Below are 12,830 nucleotides of genomic sequence, written 5' to 3' on the forward strand. Positions count from 1 at the left end.
ACATCACTGTCTGTGTCAACCAAGGGTCACTTGGCCGAAAAGAAGAACTATTGCAGAAAGCAGCGACATGCGTGGAGGAATACGTCAGGGCTAGAGGACTCGCGTGCTCAACCAAGAAATCGGAAATTCTGCGGGTCGGAATGAAGCCAACGCCGGAAGAATTGGCAGTGCGTTTGGAAGGGCAGACCATTGCATAACGAAACATGATAAGAATACTGGGTATGTGGATCCAAGGATTAAGTAGATTCAGCCACACGCTCAGTCTCCGAAATCAATCCATACAGCAAGTCAGCAGAATGATCACCCGAGTCTCACAGAAAAGGCACGGGATGAAGGAGGGAGATACAGTAAAGCTGATTAAAAGCCTCGTAATCAGCCGGATCACCTATTCCCTGCCGTATCACCACATTGCAAAGAATGAGAAGGAACAAGCGGACACGCTTATAAGGAAAGCCTTCAAAACAGCGCTAAACCTACCAAGAAATACATCAAATGAAAAACTCTTGGTGCTGGGCATCCACAATACATTCGAAGAGCTACGAGAGGCGCAAGCTGCATCGCAACTAACCAGACTCCAGCAGTCGACCACCGGCCGTGCGCTCCTCCGCAGGTTAGAGTATAGCAGTAAAGAAACAGAAGGCAGAGTAGCCAACATACCAGACGAAGTCAGACAAACAATCAGAGTCTGCTCCTTACCGAGAAACATGGACCCAAACCTGCACGAGGCTAGACGAGCCGCTAGGGCAGAGTACGTAGAAAAACACATAGCTACCAAAGAAAACACGGTGTACATGGATGCAGGCCTGTATCCGTGGAACAGGGACACCAAAGAACATAGAGTTACATCAGTGGTCGTCAACCAGAGCCTAGAGGCGGTCACGTGCGTAACAACCAAAAAGTGTTCGGTAACCGAGGGGGAAGAAGTTGCCGTAGCTCTGGCAGTAGATGAAGGGAACCGACTAAATAAATCACTCATGATTATGACGGATTTGAAAGCCGCGTGTAGAAGCTACACGGCGGGAAGAATATACAAGGGAGCACTGCAAATCATCCTCCAGGCAGGGCCTCCCAATACATCATTACAACACAAAATTTTCTGGATACCGGGACACGCCGGAGTGGAAGGGAACCTGAGGGCAAACAGTCTAGCTCGCGAGATGACCCACCGAGGAGACACAACGGAGTCACAGGAACATACCACGACGGTACAACCCACATATGCAGAAATATTAAATTACCACAGAGGAAGGAGACTGACGTATCCTCCACCACACCCGTTGCTGACACAGCACGAGGCACCGGGATGGTGAAGATAACAAACAGGTACCTTTACAAACCTACACACACTACATAAGATGTATCCAGGACAATACAATGACAAATGCACGTAGTGCGGGGCAACCCCCACGCTATATCATATTACATGGGAATGTAGACACAACTATGCATTCCATAAACTAGGAAAGCCCAGTGCGGAACAGCGGGAGGGCCTGCTCACCAGCAGCGAGCTGGCGGTCCAGAGAGGACTCGTGCGGCACGCAAGAGAGGTGGCAAAACTCAGCGGGGCCCTGGAATGAGGGCACCGACCATTGGAACTCGGAAGATGAAGACGTCCGGAATCCGCTAAACCGAAAGAAACGAAAATAAAGTTTTATTCATTCATTCATTCTGGGTGTCAAAACTGCCTTTGACAGGATCTCGTCATGGCGGCTCCCATTGGAGTGTGCAGATGTGTAGGGGAGAAGTCCATTCTAGCCCTTTGTGGGATAACGGGACAGATAGGCCCCGCTTTTTACTCAAGGATGCATTAACAACCGATGCCAGTCAAACGCAGTGCAATAGTAATGTGCTGCCATTTATCGTGGGTGTCTGAAGATGTTTTCTGCTGATGTTTTGATGTGCTTTTATAGGTGGCGCTTCAGGTTCGTAAAATTGAAAATTGTGTTCTTTGCAATGTTGCACCCAGAATTTCCGCTCCCGTAGGACTCGATCAACGAGAGCTTGGCATGAATGGTAAGATTCTCCTCTTCTGCCCATTCGAAGGAATGCTTATTGCATGCATTGGTGCGAGGAATTTGAAAATCAGAGCAATGGGCCGCTCGATAGTGATGTCAAATCCAGGATACTCTAAACGCGTATCCTTATTTTGCTAGGCCTAACTGGCCCGAACTATAAATGTGACACATTCGCAATATTTCTGGTTTTGTGATTTTGCAGTGGACTTGCTCACACGCGAAGAGGCACAGGAACACTTTTTCAGCCTGCCAGATGAGTCAGAAACAAGTGAGGACAAGGCACTGAGTAGCGAGGATGAGTTCGTTCCGGAGCTTGCACCACCAGATTCGAGTCCCGACGAAGATGACAACGAAGCTGCTCTATCAACACGCAAACGAAAGAAACGGCGACCAACAATTTCAAAGAAGATGGAAAAAAGGAAGCGGGAAACAGTCGACCCGTATCACCAACTAGATGACGTACTAGAAGAGAAAGTTGGGGACAACTGGAGTAGAGATGAACCGCCGATCCGAGTTAGGATTCCAAAATCATGCGATCCTCAGAACTCAACAAAGCCAGTGGTGCGGGCAGCCTACTGTTTTGATCTGTACTTCGATGATTAAGTGTTCGTATTGATTTTAGAGCGCACAAACCGTGCCGGGGCACAAAAATACCCCAAGAAGTAGACAGACTCACAAGAGATGAGCTGCGCGCATATTTTGGATTGCTGCTTCTGATGAGCGTGTCACTACGACATTACTTTTATCATTACTGGAGCCGTGATTCTCTTTTCAACTGCGAAGATATCGCCAAAGTGATGTATTTCAAGCGCTTTCAGTATATATCATGAACTCCCTTCGTGTAAACGACCCAAGCAAAGAAAATAAAAGAGGAGAAGATGGTTATGACAGGCTTCCTATGCTGCGTCCTTTGATTCAAAAAATAAACAAGAAATTTCAGGAAGAATACTCGCCGTCATCTCACCAGGCAATTGACGAGAGCATGGTTGCTTTCAGAGGAGGATCCAGTATGAAGCAGTACCTTCCAACGAAGCCCATAAAAAGAGGGTATAAAATCTGGTGCAGGGCAGATTCAAAGACAGACTATTTGCTGCAATTTCAGGTGTATGAAGGGAAGAACGCACAAAAGACCGGCCGATCAAAGCCTTGGTGAGCATGTCGTGCTTTCTCTGTCAGAAGAAGTGCAGCCTGGAACGCAGCTATTCTTTGATAACTATTTTACGTGCACTGGACTAATGGAAACTCTCGCTGAGAGGAGCATCCTAGCCGCAGGGACGGTTCGCATCAACAGAGGATTTGCCCGAAGAATTGAAGCGAAACAACAAGCTAAAGAAGGGAGAATACTTGTGGCGCTCCGAAGGTCAGGTGACAGCCTATCAGTGGCATTACACTAAAGATGTTCACCTCATCGAATTTCCATGTTCCCACGGAAACTGTGGAAGTAACATGGAATCTTGCCAATGGCTCTTCGGTGGCCGTCATCTGCCCAAAAGCACTGGCAGATTACAACATGTCGATGAGGGCCGTAGATAAATTTGACCAAAAGCGAAATGCCTATACTTCTGACTGGCGTTCCAAGAAGTCCTGGTATAGAATATTTTATTTTCTCTTCGATGCATCTGCCGTCAATGCATTCATTCAATACAGCGCCAACAATGACATAACATACTTGTGGTTCTGGCTTGTTCTAGGTCGGCAACTCATAAATGGACAAATCTTCAGGCACTACAATAGCACGGGACCATTCCGGAAGAACAAGGAGGGCCAAATGAATTGCCAAAAAATGGTTGGAGTTTCGGACTAAATTCGGTTTACAGGGAGCGACCACTATCCACAAAAAGTGCCCGCAAGGCGAAGGTGCAGGTGGTGCTCCACCAGAGGAATTGAGGTCCGCACAAAGTTCATGTTTGGGGTGTGCAAGGTGCCCCTGTGTGCCACTTGTTTTGGTGCCTTTCACACTAAATAGGCACATAGTTGAACTGAGGATGGTGCCTTCATGAGACAACGGGACAGTGTTGTCCCACTTCCGAGAGCCACTGAATGTGCCAATGGGACATATAAGTCCCACTTTTTTCTAATAAACTAGACATGTTATAATCCTCAAATTAGTTTAGTATCATTGGTGAAGCCTTCAGGAGCTCAAAAAGTCAAAGCATTTCCCTTTTTTGCTAGGGAACCTTATATGAACTCGCAAAGGGCTAGCTAAGTGGTCCGTGCCTCCAGCATATGTGAGCGCCTAGAAAGGCTAGCGTCAAGTCAAGAAATCGCATAACGTTGTTTTCTGGGAGTTCACTCGTTATTTCTAGACTTAGCTCTTCTAGACCTTAGCAAAAGCAGCAATGAGAGCCGCATTGACGAGATCCTATCACCATGAAGTTCAAGGCAGTTTTGACCCCCAGAACAGTTGGCTGAAAGCATAAGGTTACCCGACGAGACTGCTATCCAGTGTCGCAGAAGAGATTCTGCAAGCACTTAGAGGCAGAAAATATGTCAGAATCACATCAGAAGAAAGGAAGCCGTACGCTGTCACTCCTTACATTAATAGCATTTCCCACAGTCTCAAAAATTAGGCGCAAGAGCTGCTGTAAAAGTGCTCATGTCAGCACCCAACAAGTTTAAAAGCCTGTGCGCCAAATTCAGCAGCGAGCAAAGAAAAAATCAGTGCAAGAAAAAGCACAGGAAAAACATGTGAAATGTGTGAACAGGGGGTTTATGAAATACCTCTGTCATGCGCACGCACCTACATTGGTCAATCAGGGCACTGTTTGAATGAACGGCATCGAGAGCACGAAAGATCCCTAAAGGGCGCCATAAGCAGTAAATTAGCAAAACATTGCAGAGAGAATTAATGAGACCTGCAGCTTAGCAACACAATGGTCATCACGTCATATTTTGAACAACGGACCAGGGAGATTAAAGAAGCCTTCCACACCCGACAAAAGAGCGACGTATGCGCCAGCATAGTTTCGATAGCGTTTCGTGACAGCGAACTTGATTGTCTGCGTGCGTTTCCCTAATATTTTACCACGTGTACATCTTATGCGTTTGTCATGCTTGTGTCCTTCCTTATTGCACGAGCGAGATGTATATATTCTACAAACGTGCATTAAAAATCTTGTTGTTAGTCAGCTTCGATTCCCGCCTGTCTCCTATTTGTTTTGTGCTGCGCTGCTCCCGCCACAAGAACATGAAATATGCTAGAATTTTACACACAAAGGAAATATGAACACAAAACGTCGCCCGACGCCGCCCATACCACAGGAAATAGAAGCGCAATACAGATGTAATTTCAGTTTATTAGATGTGCTCTTTGCATTTAAATGAATACAAACAGGAGACGCATATGTATGCACCATTTAGCACGCAATGTACGGAGCGCTACGGCACCAGCATATAAAAATGGCCAACTTTTTCTCTAGCTCTGAAAAATCTGAAAATATGAAGCAATAAAAACATAATACAGGCTGAAAGTTGATGCACCTTAAGCAAACATTCTAAAGGGTACAAAAGCATATATGCGCACGCAAAAGCAAATGCATGTAAAGTGCAGCCTGGGTGCCAAAAGAAAAGACGAGATGGACGTGCGATACAGATGCGCGGTTTCAGGTCACGGATATTCTGCAGGGTCAAACCTCCCTCTCGCTTTGCCTCTTGCTCGAGCCTCGGAGCAAGCTTGAGCGTGTTATCAATACAGGAAAAAAAGTTAATTCTACTAGGCGAAAATAAAAAAAAAACGAGCACAAACCATTATACCATGACGATGTCGCCAAAGGAAACCCGGGGATGAAATAAAATGCTGCAACTATATATATGAATTCAACGCAGCCTTCTGTCCTGCGCATTCTCACGGCACAGAGATCACTCAAGCATACGTGTTACATCCTCGTTACACCCCCGTTGTGAAGAAAACGGAACTATAGAACTGGCTACAAACGCACGGTGTCGGCTCCGTCGTTTTTCGGCTGGAGCCACGGCTAAACCTTCTTCACCCCTACAAGACCGATGCCTTTCGACGCAGCAGTCACTCTGGACTACGTGGACACCAAATTTTGCCAGGTGGGCCCAAGTTTTCTAAATCCACGGCCGATTTACACCCGGGCGACGCAGTTTGGCCTAACGGCGTCGTCGTTCCACGCCGACGCGCGGCGGCGTGGAGCCGGCCTCCCTACGCAAAATGGCTGACCCTGCATCATTCGCGAGGGGTTACGATCCCGACGGCATGATCTGGACGACAGTTTCAACATCGGAAGGGGACAACTCCGCTTCTGTTCCGAAATTTCGGCACCAATCTCTTAACGAAGCGGTCGCGGGCCGCTCGATCGTTCAAGCCAAGCTTGCGGCGTCCATCGCTGCCCCGGCCTCCGGCACACCGGATGGCAAGACGGAGCCTCCTGCTTCGCGCGCTGCAGGAAGCAAAGGCAAGGACCGTCCTAACTGGAAGCCTCGCCGATTCCCAAGACCGGGACCAGACGACTTCGTGGTTGTGCTCAAGCCATGCAAACATATGTCGCTGCACCAAGCCTTTTCAGAGAATCGCTACGGCGCTGCCATTACGGCCTACCTCGGGCCCGAGGTAGGCCGTAAGGTAGGCCATAATATAGGCCCGAGGTAGGCCATCCCGTGAACAAAACCTCATTGTGATTTACACCCCGAATCCGGCGGCGGCTGATCGGCTCCTCGGGGACATCTCCATTAACACCGAGCATGGGAAGATTCCACTCCACGGATACCTTCGACAAGACGGAGGTGATGTATGCCATGGCGTCATCACCGTCAGCAACTCGGACACTACGGAATCGCTTCGGAAGCAGGTGCAGTGGAGGGCAGGCACCATCGCCGAGGTTAGGAAGTTCGGCTCCTCTAACCAAGCTCGGATTTCACCTTCACCGGGAGGGAAAAACCGCGTTTTGTGCACTACGAGAACATGCTCATCCCTGTGCAAAACTACTTGCGTACGATCCCGGCCTGCGGCCTGTGGGGGGCAGTTGGCCACCGAGTGGATGCTTGTCCCAACACACAGCCGAGCACGTGCGGTCTGTGTGGGCAAGAGGCTCCGCTTCAGGAGGGGGTGCGGGCCCCTCACGAATGTGTGCCGCGGTGCTCGGTTTGTGCCGGTGCACACGCCACTAACTCGCGGGAGTGTGCGGCGAAATTCCGCAAGCACAAGATGACCACCACAAAGAAAATACTGCCAAGAAGAAGAGCCGCCATCTTGACTGCCCCTGTGAGTTACCAAGCCGGGACAACAACATCGAGAAGCCGGAGAATCCCACCGGAGGAGCAGGCAAGCGCCCGTCGACGAAGCCGCCACGACACGGCGATACTGGAAAGCAGTCGACAGCGCCACCACACAAGACCAGGGCCTGGGTCAACGCCGTGAAACATGGAACGCAGGTGAGCGGTACGGACAGGGCTGCCTCCTCCTCCCCTCCCTCCTGCCCCCCTGCGGCACGCAATGCCGAGCAAACCAAAATAGCAGCTCTTGAGGGCAAAATTGAGATGCTGCTCGAGAAAATTGCGCTCCTAGAATCGCAATCAAACCAGCCTATCACTCCCCCCTCTCGTCCCGCTACCGAGACAATGGAGAGTGAGCCCGCGGCACCGAACGCCGCACTGAACGGGGATACTGCACTTGAGGCCCGTCTAGAGGCCCGCATGTACGCCCGTTTCAGTGCCCTAGAAAGTCAAATTTCCGCGGCAGTCACCTCCGCTATCGCCAAAATGACCGAAATTGTACCCACTATAGTCGCACAGCACATCGCACAATCTTCGCGTGGCGTCCGACGAGTCGGCGGTCTAATCAAAGGCGTGTCTGGCCGCTATCCCAAAATGCGACGCGCCATGGAAACTTTAGCAGAAGACGACAACAGCTGCTCGCTCTCCGGAATAGAGGATGGCCTCCTCACCGCGAGTGCTGGCTCCGTAGCAGCGCCCCCACAGTTGACATCTCACCTAACTGGCCATGGCGGACAGGCCTCAAATTAGGCGCTCTCCTCATAACCAATTCGGCCACCCCCATCCTAATCACCCAGTGGAACTGCCGCGGTTTCCGCTCCCGTGCCAAGCGGGCGAACCTCCGGCTTTTCGTGTCAACATTCGATTCACTTCCTGCGGTGGTTGCCCTCCAGGAGCCAAGTAGCGGCGCAACCCTTACAAATTATGTTACGTTCCAGCAGGACTCCTCTTCCTGTATCTGCGTGCACAAAAATTATACAGCCAACTTGGTTGACTTGCACCTCAATGCTGCATACTCCTATGTGATTGTCACTCTTCTTCCGCTTAAGAAAAAAAAATGCACCCTTGCATATACTTAACATCTATTGTCCTCCCAAGATAAAAATGTAACTTTCGCAGCCCTCTTCAGTCGCGCCCTGAAGGCTGCGGGCAGTGACCCCCTGGTGATTGTGGGCGACTTCAACGCTCAAAGCACACTTTGGGGGTACGTGCGTGAAGAGAAGCGCGGCCGTAAGCTAGCGGAACTTGCGTCCACGCTGGGCCTGACCCTTCACACCGACCCTGCACATCCAACGCGGGTGGGTATCTCCGTGACTCGGGACACGTGTCCGGACCTTACCTTCACCAAAAACATAAGACACGCAGAATGGGCCAACACCGAGGAAACCCTCGGCAGTGACCACTGCATACTCAACACCAGCGTCAGAACCAGACCACTGGCAAGATCCCACGCCCAAGCACGCCTACCCAACTGGACAAAGTTCCGGCAGACCTACACTAATTCGGCCTCTATTCACGAACAAGGCAACCACGCGTGGTCACAAGAATTGGTTACAGACCTTCGTTCGGTAGAAACTCAAGTTCAACTATCGGAGGCCACGCCGGAGGTGAACAACCACCTCCTGCACACCTGGGAGGCGCGGCGCAGCCTCGTCCGCAGATGGCGCCGCCAAAAACATAATCGGAAGCTCAAAATTCGCATCGCCGAGCTCACCCAGCGAGCGGCTGATTACGTGGCACTGCTCGCCGACTCGAATTGGGTGGACCGGTGCAACACAGCCGCTTGACATATGTCTAGCTGGAGCACTTGGCGTCTCTTTCGCGCCTTGATCGATCCGACTAAAGCCAGAGCCGAGACACAAAAACATCTCCAACGGGCTATCCATAGCTACGCGATCAATACCTCTGCATCCAAAAGGACCCCCGAGGGCCAGCGTACTCGTATGCAGGTTCTGAGAACGCGGAGCTGGATCAACCGTTCCGGCTCCACGACCTAAAGGCGGCCTTGAGTAAAATGAAACAAGGAACGGCGCCGGGAAGAGACAAAATAACTGTGAAATTACTTGCCAACCTTCCCGACCCGGCCTACGAGACACTCCTCGCATATATAAACTCAATCTGGCAAGCTGAGGCACCCCTGCCAATCGAATGGAAGACCGGCCTGGTCACCTTCATTCCTAAAGCCGGCAAAACCATAAACACGGACAACCTCCGCCCCATCTCCCTCACGTCTTGTGCGGGAAAGCTGATGGAGACTATGGTGCGAGACAGGCTGTCCGAGTTTATGGAAAACCAAAATGTGTTCGCAGACACCATGTTCGGGTTCCGCCCGCACCGGTCCGCGCAGGACGTCCTGCTTCAACTAGACCGCAAAATTCTGAATCCCGTCGAATACCCCCTTAATGACAAGGTAGTACTCGCCCTCGATTTGAAGGGGGCTTTCGACAATGTAACGCACGACATAATTCTGACGCACCTCTCCCAAACCAACTGTGGACACAACACGCTTCAGTACATTAGGCAATTTCTCTCATTCCGGCAATCGTATAACCGTATATATATCGTATATATATGAAGAACACGGCCCCTACCAATTAGGTACGAGAGGTACCCCGCAGGGCGCGGTCGTCGCACCTCTACTATTCAATTTTGCAATGATGAAACTTCCGGCGCAGTTGGAAAGTGTCGAGTGCATACAGCGCGCGCTATATGCCGACGACATCACCATCTGGGCTAAGCACGGATCGGTAGGCGACATTGAAGCCAACTTGCAGCAACCGGCGGAGATTGTGGACGCTTACGCCCGCCGCTGCGGCCTTGAATGCTCCCCGGCCAAATCGGAATTTGCACGTTCGACGCTCGCCGAAGTGCACTACCAAAATCGAACTGCCCTTAGCGAGTGGACCCATCCCAGAACACGCGGAGATCAGAGTACTGGGTCTCTTTATCAATAAACACCGCCGTGTCGGCACAACACTGGCCAAATTGCGCAAGGTGGGAGACCAGGTGGGCCGCATGATTAGCCGGGTTTCCAATAACCGCGGGGGGTTACGGTGCAAATACGCCTTGCGGCTGGCGCACACATACGTAACCAGTCGAGTCTTGTACTCGACTTCTTACCTCCACCTTCGCAAATGTGACGAGAAAGCCCTTGAGGTGATTCTCCGTACGACTTACAAGCGTGCTCTCGATCTCCCGGTCACCACGTCCAACCAGCGCCTCCTGGGCTTGGGGATGGTCAACACCTTCATGGAGCTCCGAGAAGCACACTTGACAAACCACTACACAAGACTCTCAAAGACGCCGTCGGGTCGCCGCCTGCTTGCCCGACTTCACATCCACCATCCAACACTAACGGAAGAGCGCGTGCGCATCCCCGAGATCTGGAGATACGCCTTGCACGTACGCCCTCTTCCGGCCAACATGACACGAGACGACCATAGTGGCCGGCGCCTCGCGCGGGCGGAAGCCTTGGCACGCTACTATGGAAATAAACACGGAGTATTTTACGTGGACGCCACCGGCCCACATCATGGGGGTTGGTACACAGCCGCAGTCGTCCACCAAAACACCGCAGTGAACAGCCTTACGTTCAAAGCTCAAGACATTACTCATGCGGAAGAGGTGGCAATCGCGCTCGCCGCCGGCGATCAGGACTCGCGGGGGTCCTGCAGGATAATAGAAAGGGGCTTTATTCCCTATTTGGCATACCGAATTCTTCAACATAGTAATTATCCCGGGGCTCCCCCGTACCGCACAATAGTATGGACTCCCGCGCACATGGTTCTCGAGGGCAACGAAGCGGCCGACGCCGCTGCCCGCGAGCTCACTCTCCGGGGATCACCCTCGCCTCCCCCCGATGCGGACGCCGACCCTAATCCGGCTTTTGCCTGCAAGGAAATCATCCAGTATTACCAATTCGGCCACGCAATCTTTCCTAAGCCCTGCAAGGGCCTCACGAAGGCGGAGGAACACTTACTCCTTCGCCTTTATACTAAAACACTTCTGTGCCCGGCAGTAATCAAACATTTCGACCCTGCGTGCACAGGGGAGTGCCCGCACTGCAGGGAAAAGTCTTCGGACATTTACCACATGGTGTGAGCATGCCAATCAACTCCGCATCTTCCCCCTATCCCCAACCCTGCCCGGGAGGACTGGGAGGCGGCCCTGCTCGGCTGCTCTGACCTGACGAGCCAAAAGGCCCTGGTCGGGCGCGCCCGAGCAGCAGCTACCGCCAATGGGCTGCTGTAATGAGCAGCCCACCTAGAATTTATAAGGAACGGACCCTTAATGACCGCTCCACTAGCTCCCTGTATATATTTTGAAAATAAAGTTTTCAGTCAGTCAGTCAGTCACCCCCATTTTATTTTCTTGTGACTAAGTGTTGAGATAAGACTGCTTGGGGCCGGATGGAAAGGGGGTACGTCTTGAGGTAGGAGCCCTGGCGCGCCGCACCCATGGTAAAGCAGGCCGCGCGTGTGGCACAATAAGGTGTGGGAGGCGAGATCAAGGTGATCATGGCACAAGTAATCCGGTGGGGGTGGGTTGGGAGTCAGCGACGCGAACACAACACAAACTATACCGCCGCGACAGGACGGCACTGTAGGTAGAGCAGGTTAATCCATGGGCACTCGCAGCAAGAGTCGGTGGGCCTCCGAAGATCTCTCCCGCCTATGACCGCAGTGCACGGCCACGCTGCCACCAACAACACGCCACAGTCGTCGAGGCGCTGGGGGATGCAGAGTGCGCGCTAGGTGTCGCCCATTGCCTTGAAATCCGCTGCCGCGAACGACGCCTCTCAGAGCGCCATTATGGTGTAGGGCCGTGAAGCTGCGCAAAAGACTTGCGATGCGCCGCGCGCCGCTGCACCAGTTTCAAAAGGAATTATTAGGGCACGCCGAGGTGCACGGGAAAGCTGCCGCGAATCCTTAGCTACAAAGTTCACGACAGCCCAGTGATGAGAGCAAGAGCTGCCGCGCGCTGGGGCTTGCGCGCGAGAGGCTAGGGGCTGCGCGAATACGTGTGCGCAAGATGGCTTCCGTCCAGCGAGGAAGCCGGGCGAGCGACGGGAGGCCCTTACTGCGCCCCTGCTAGACAGCGGCGCAACGACGACTGCTCGTAGTTGGAGATGCCTGCAGGGACCGCCGCACCGTGCTGAAGTTGGAAACACTATAGAGGACGAGCACGTTGGTGACCGCCGCTTCGGGCGGTGCGATGAAAAGGCAGACCGCCGTAGCCTGCCTGCCTGCAGCATGGAGCCGACGGCCCACGAGAGAGATGCGGGGTTAACTGCGCTTCCTTCGGCTGTTCGAACAAAACTCTTTGATCTCTCAAAGCGGCAAGTGCAAGAGCAAAACCTTCTCTCCCCGTAGCTTTTGGCGCGAGGGAGAGAGAAAAGGGAGGGAGGAGTCGATTTGTATTTTTTGTTGAAAAGCATTGGTCCCAAAAACGTTCTCCCAGTTACCTTTCTGGGACCAAAATGCTATGATTTGTTTCTGCTTAACACCCTCGAAAAAACGTTTCTAGGCCATTAGTGGGCGCACTACCCTTTTGCTTGTGTTTTGTTTGTCCTGCCTCTAC

At 51.9% G+C, this 12,830-nt stretch overlaps 1 pseudogene; it reads left to right on the forward strand.

The window, feature by feature from the left end:
* The first annotated feature begins 6,189 nt into the window (after positions 1-6,189).
* LOC144133774 (uncharacterized) lies at positions 6,190-11,501 on the forward strand (annotated as a pseudogene).
* The last annotated feature ends 1,329 nt before the right edge of the window (positions 11,502-12,830 follow it).

The sequence above is a fragment of the Amblyomma americanum genome, chromosome 5, assembly GCF_052857255.1.
Source record: "Amblyomma americanum isolate KBUSLIRL-KWMA chromosome 5, ASM5285725v1, whole genome shotgun sequence".
Classification (NCBI taxonomy): Eukaryota; Metazoa; Arthropoda; class Arachnida; order Ixodida; family Ixodidae; genus Amblyomma; species Amblyomma americanum.